The following is a 7,272-nucleotide window of genomic DNA, read 5'->3' as shown; positions in this document are numbered from 1 at the left end:
TCCCCCTGCTTGTGTTCCCTCTCTCCCTGTCTCTCTCTGTCAAATAAATAAATAAAATCTTTTAAAAAATAAAAATTAAAAAAAAATTCAAGTTCAAAAACACAACAGGACTGGTGCCTTTCTTTAAATCCAGACCCTCTTTAAAAGCTATTGGCTGAGATCACACAGCCTCCTTCACATGTTTAATTATCAACTAGGAGATGCAGAAAGGACCTGGTATTGAAGGATGGGGATAGAACCATAAAGGACTCAAGCAGTATTCCCTTTTAAGTCTAATGAAATGAATTCTCCCTCTCAAGCCTGTGTCGTCCTGGGCTGATTCTTAAAACGGATAGACTGAGGTAGCATGTTCGTCGAGCACTTATTTTTCCTAGCTGAGGGTAAGAGGCTAGTTCCATGATGGACTTTGTAGACCCTCTGTCATCTTGTGGAAATGACGCTCCCTTGCCACTTGTGATTGGTCAAGTGTGAAAACGTTACTCAAAAACTATCAAAGGCAGAGAATTTGATGAGCAGAGAATATTCTCCTCCCGCTCGCCTAGACACAGGACTGCTTTGAACTGGCTTTGAGGGGTTCGTCTCTGTACGGAGGTTTCAGATCCCTGGGATGACTGTAGTCCCTGACCCACAAAGTCAAGGCAGAAGACTCTTCATGCATAAATGTGTTCACAGTTGAAGGAGCTCTGCCCTCGAAAATCCCAGGTATCAACTTGCATTTCACAAGAAGAAAAGGACAGGTAACTTACAGTAGCAGATCCTGCCAATAAGATGAGAGCCCTCATTCTTCAGGAGACTCACCGAGAAGAAGAAAAAGAAAAGGGAATGCATCACACCCATCTCACCAATGTCACTCTTCCTCCTGAGGCTAAATGTGAATTTTCAGAGTTGGATAGAACAGCAAACTCCAGAGCCTTTTATGTGAGAGCTTCAGAAAAACAATACATACTTTAATATCTATCCACCAAATCATATATAAAGTATATTTAAAATGTACTAAACGCGACTTAAATAAGGTCTTTCACAAAAGGAACGGCATGTTCTGAGCCTTTGTGTTTGTTTGCCCTTTTTCCTCTGTCATCTTATTTCATCCTCAAAAGCCATTGTAAGAAAGCTAACGAGCCAGGGAGATAGACTTGGAGGAGAGGCCAAGATGGGAATTCAGGTCTCTGAACTCCTAGCCCAGAGCTCTTTGCAGAGTATGAAATTGTTCTGAAAACCCCCCTAAAAGCAGTGTCTGGATGTCAGAGAAGGTTAAAGAAGGAGATTTTTCAGTGATCCAGACAAAAATGCAATACATAAGTGGTTCCTTTTAGTGACTCCCCCCACCCCGTGGAGTATAATTTTTGAGTAAGTACATAAGTAATATGTTCAACTTCCGGACACCCCAAATTTGATGATGGGGAGCAGACCCTACGCTTTAGGATAGTGAGCAGATGATTTTTGTCTGCTTATTCCACTCTAGTTCCCATATTATCCATTCTCCACTTTGCAGCCAGAGTGACATTTTTCTTTGTTTGGGTTTTTTTTTTTTTTTAAGAATTTATGTATTTATTTGACAGAGAGCAAGTGAGCACAAGTAGGGGGAGCAGCAAGCAGAGGCAGAGGGAGAAGCAGGCTCCCCACTGAGCACAGGATCCGACATACTCGGACTGGGGCTCCATCCCAGGAGCCTGGGATCCTGACCTGAGTAGAAGGCGGACCCTTAACGACGAAGCCACCAGGCACCCCAGAGTGACCTTTTTCAAAACACAAATCTGACCATGTCAGACCTCTGCTTAACGTCTTCTCCTGACTTAAAATGAAAGCAAAGATCTGGAGCTTGGGAGTGATCCCTCCACCCTCTGGGCTCCAGGGGCTTTGGTCTTGTGACAGTTCCTAACATGTGTGGTGTCCCCTAATATGTGCGACACTACAGTGTCCTGCCGCCGCCAGGGACGCTCCTCACTCACCCCTCCCCCCTCATCTGATTCTGCACCCCTTCCACCCTGTACCTGGTATAGAGTTTAACGTGATCTAAATGCTCAAGAAATATCAGCGAGTGAGTAAGTGGGTGAATGAACTTCGCCAGCAGCCAAGCCCCACAGCGCAAGGCTGCCTCGCCATATGCCCGCCTGGAGGCACACAAGGCCACTGACTCTTGCAAAGGACCAGATAGTCACTACAGCTGAATGCAAACACCAGCTACAACAAGCTGGGCTGTGCTCAGGACCCCAGGTCTTCCAGTTGGCTGCGGAGAGTTCTCCAAATGCGCAGCCCACCTCCCCAAGAGCCGTGTTTGCTGTTATCAAGTCCTCTCTGCTCAGAATCAATGGTGGAGTCGGAGGGAAGGGCAGCTGCCCAGTAACCTCACGGCTTAAGAGGTGACCTCACAGACTCTGGAGTAGGGCACTTCCAGCATGAGGGGTTGGGACGGGTCGCTGGGTTCCAGCACCGAGGGTCTCTGCTTTTACGAGAGGCTCCATTGCCGACTTACGTGCTCCCCCTAGTGGTTATGCAGAATGGGGAGAAAATGCCCATCATCCTTGAGGTTTGAGAACTGGTAAAATGACTAGAGAAAAGTTAAGATGTTGGTTTGACCATGTAATTAGTGGGAACAGTTTATTATTCATATATGTGTATTATTATTATCATTATTATTATTATTTCAATAGCAATTGGTTCCTCATTGATCATATGTGAAGGCATCTTTGTTTTTTTTCTCATAGCAGAAGGAACTTCTGTGTACTTCGAGTCCCTTTTGCAGTCTGTGGACTTCACAGAACAGCTTAGGCTAGGAGCCATGAGCTATAAGATGTAGTTTCCATCAGCCTTGACCTTGGGCCTGCAGAGTTTTCGTCCATCCTTCTGTCTCTACCCCAAGGTCTTGTGGGTCACGCCACTGTACATCAAATGCCTTAACTGGCTGAGGTAAACAGGAACAGTGTGGACTGAGACTCATCAAGGCCCAAGTCATTCCTGCTGTTCCAGGTGACATCTAGGTGAGTCGGCTTGTCCTCTGGGATCAAAGCCCTCAGAGCCCATGCTCACCTGTGCCTGAGTCTTAGAAGAATTCACATTTGCCAGGTTTTCTAAGACCTCCTGTTACAAAAATTCCTAATCTCTTGACAGTTTTGTACAGCTAAGGACCAACTGCCTGCCTTATGCTATGATCCTGGCAGCCGGCTGTGGAGGAATGACTGCTGTAGAGAAACTTCTTCAACTCATAGCTGTGGCCGGGTCCCTAGGGTACCTCCTCCGGGCTGGTCCTGGGTCCTGGGACCATCTCAGGGGAAAGCGTCTGAAACACCCTCCAGAGTGAGGATGGTCAAGTCCAGACTGCTCTTAAGAGCTCTAGAACCACAGCTTGAAGAGCAAATGGACCATCCATTACCAGCAGGCGGCCACGAATAGCTTTATTCACTTCCTGGTAAGTCTGCCCCTCAAGGTGCCTGAGAGACAGATGCTGCCTGTGCTAAGGGCAAGGGAGCTTCTATGAGCCGAGGCAAATCTTTCACCATTTTTTGCAGTGCTACTCCAATATCATCTGTCGTCCCCACTTTCACTGACCGGCTTCTTTAGCAGCATGATTGACGAAATTAACAAGTGAACATTGGGGCACCTGGGTGGCTCAGTGGGTTAAAGCCTCTGCCTTTGGCTCAGGTCATGATCTCGGGGTCCTGGGATTGAGCCCCGCATCAGGCTCTCTGCTCAGCAGGGAGCCTGCTTCCCTTCCTCTCTCTCTGCCTGCCTCTCTGCTTATTTGTGATCTCTGTCAATAAAATAAAATAAAATATCTGATATGTCATGCTTAGTGAAATAAGTCAAGCAGAGAAAGACAACTATCATATGATCTCCCTGATATGAGGAAGTGGTGATGCAACATGGGGGCTTAAGTGGGTAGGAGAAGAATCAATGAAACAAGATGGGATTGGGAGGTAGACAAACCATAAGTGACTCTTAATCTCACAAAACAAACTGAGGGTTGCTGGGGGGAGGGGGTTGGGGAGAAGGGGGTGGGATTATGGACATTGGGGAGAGTATGTGCTTTGGTGAGTGCTGTGAAGGGTGTAAACCTGGTGATTCACAGACCTGTACCCCTGGGGATAAAAATATATGTTTATAAAAAATAAAAAATTAAAAAAAAATTTAAAAAAATAAAATAAAATAAAAAGTGAACATTAATAAGACAGGGGTACCTGCTTCAGGAAATTTTTAAAAAGACATCTTCCCTAATTTCTGCAGTGCTGATGAGGTTGTCCTTTAGTGCGTAGTGACTGATACAACCCTTTACTGGCCTGGTCAATGCTATTACAATTCTTGTCAATTCTTATGCATTCTGGGAAATAGCTCTTTTCTTGACTTGTGATCCCTTCATTCTTTCCCCAGTCACACATTGCCCTCCGTACCCATCCCGGCACGCAACCACGTGGCTCTGTGTTCAACCACATGATTCTGTGCTCCATCTGACAGACAGTAGTAGCAACAAAAATGAATTCCACACATTTGCTGAAATGAGCCATCCTACACGTGAAGGGTTCCAGGCATCCTGGTCAATCTCCACTGCTCTAAGACTTCTTTTTTTTTTTTTTAAGATTTTATTTATTTATTGGACAGACAGAGACCACAAGTAGGCAGAGAGGCAGGCAGAGAGAGAGGAGGAAGCAGGTTCCCCGCTGAGCAGAGAGCTTGATGCGGGGCTCGATTCCAGGACCCTGAGATCATGACCTGAGCCAAAGGCAGAGGCTTTAACCCACTGAGCCACCCAGGTGCCCCTGCTCTAAGGTTTCTATTCAGAAAGGAAACAAGCACTATGGTCAGTTCTGCCCTTCCTTAAATCCCTTAATCCCCCAGGAAAGCTTCTTGCTTCCATTGTCAAGGGTTTGAGGGATTCTTTTTTTTTTTTTTTTTTTTTGCAAGGAAATGATACTGGGGAGTCTAATATGTAGAACACATAGCGGCAGAGGTGCTAAGTGAGAGTATGGTGGGAAGCCCCCCATTTCCACTCTCCTCCCTCCCTCCCCATCACCTTCTTTAGCCTTTAGGGAAACCTGAGGACTTTGCTGAGCAGGGTTAGAAAGCACAGGAACGAGATAATTAGGGAGGACAAGCATTCCTTCAACCGCCTCCAACGTGAGAGTCCTTGGTTCACACTCAGCCCCAAGCCTCCCGTGTTGAGTGAGATGCAGGTTTTCATTGTGTGGGTAATGGATGGGTTTTAATATACATGTTTGCAAGCTCTGTCTTTGATATACCCCATGCATTTCTGAATAGGAACATCGTCCCTGGTGATTCCTCAGTCTGAGCAGCCGCCAAATCCGCAGCCCGTCTCCTATAGAGCAAAGCAAAAAGCCAGCAATAAAAAAACTAAATAGCAAATCAACAGGGTGTAGTTCTTGAACAAATGCACATTCATAATTTGTAACTGTGTAGTTATAAATCCCCTCCTAGAGCTTTGCTCTAACGACCCAAAACAGAGAGGAAGCTTTTATTTTATTTTATTTTTTTTCTCCATTTGGGTATTTGGTGAAGGAGCCGTGTACGTTTGCCAACAGTACAAATATTTATACTTTTTAGTACTGTCAAGCATTACTTCAGCTAGAGTGGAGTAAAGGAAAATCCATGCCTGATTTTACCAAACCCCACCTCTGCAATAAAATTCCCATTGGCCTCAGATATTAATTTTAGAGGAAAAAAAAAAAGAGTATTCTTGATTTGTCACAAGAGATTTAAAGACGTAGGCTCCATGATCAATCCCTCAATTGCATGCGTGTGTGTATGAGTGTACCATATAAATCTCACCCCAAATCTTCTCTCTAACCAACCTCAAGTACACAATACTTGGCAAAAGGCAGAATGTTCTGTGGCCCATTTCACTGCAAGCTCAACCCTAATAAGGGGTAGTAGGAGGAGAGGTCCACAGAAAGAGAATTCCAGCACAGAAATTACGTTCACCATTCAGACATGATCGGCTCTCAACAACATGGCTCCTTTATCATGGCGCTTTGTATGAACAAATGACATCCAATTATCTGGAAGTGCCAACCCACACTGACCAACCGGGCTCCCTGTATTGATAGAAAATGCTCTAGGTCTGTGAGGTTCAGTATGGTGGGCACTAGCCACCTTATATCTCCTGAGCACTTGAAATGTGGCTGGTGGCACTGTGGACAGTGCTCCTTTAATACAGAGCAAAGGCTTGAAATATAAAGGTACCTAATTTTGGAGGCTGTGGATGGAAACAATCTACCATCCAAGCAGTTGGATTGGGTATAGTGAAGCAGGTGATTTTAAGTTGGAAGATACCTTAGCATTCTTCATGGGGCAGAGATAGGAGGGAAACTCCAGAAACTCCAAGTGAAACACCAGATGTTAAATAACCACAATAATGGAATTAGATTTCCAACAATGCTTGGAAAAGCTCTGGACAGGAAACTCCAATCAATAGGCAAACCTGTGCTCAGATGCTTTTGGTTTTGAGAGAGCCAGGCTAAGTGACCAGCCACAGCCGTGGCTGCACAGAGAAGACTCAGCTGAAAGGGGAGGAAATGGAGAGATGAGACCGTCTGACAACTGCCCTGTGCTGGATGCTTGCCTCCATGGGCCCCCGTTTCGTCCTCTTCACAACAGTCCCACTCACAGGCAGCAGGAAGGGGAAACAGTCTCAGAAGAGAGCGAGCCCAAGTCTCACACAACTAGTAAGTATAACCCCTGAGGTTCGAACCGTGTCGTCTTTGCACCAAAATCCCTGAGAAGGTGCTGTGTCCCTCTTCAGATAAGGACTTCCTCTGGCAGACTGCTTTTGTACCTGCCTCAGCCTTGGACTTGCCCCTTCCCTCCCCGCATTCGCTTCAGCCCCGCCCTCTGTGAGCCCCTGCACTGCAGGTGCCCTCAGGCCCTCTGCCCAGCCCCAGCCCCTCCGCCCAGCCCCAGCCCCCACACCTTGCCTCCACGTGGACTGAAGGCACGCTGCTCTGGCTGCTCTCACTTCACTCCAACCTGTCCTTCCAGAGCCCAAGGTCTGGTCAACCACACTGCTGTCACGGTCTTTGACTCCAAGTTCTATGTTCTTCTTTTGGTGTAAAATTTAATAACCACATCCATTCAACAAACACTTCTTGAACACAGGGACGGGACACACACCAGACACAGCGGTGGAAAGTGCTCACCGGGAGTTCAGAGTCCAGGAGGATGGGATGAAGCATAAATAATTCAATTAAGTATTTATACTGACTAAGCCAGGGTTATGGGAACTTGTAACCAGGGAGCCTGGCCTCATCTTGGAGGGAAGGCGGT

The sequence above is a fragment of the Mustela erminea genome, chromosome 11 (genome assembly GCF_009829155.1).
Source record: "Mustela erminea isolate mMusErm1 chromosome 11, mMusErm1.Pri, whole genome shotgun sequence".
Lineage (NCBI taxonomy): Eukaryota > Metazoa > Chordata > Mammalia > Carnivora > Mustelidae > Mustela > Mustela erminea.
This window is presented reverse-complemented; position numbering follows the sequence as displayed.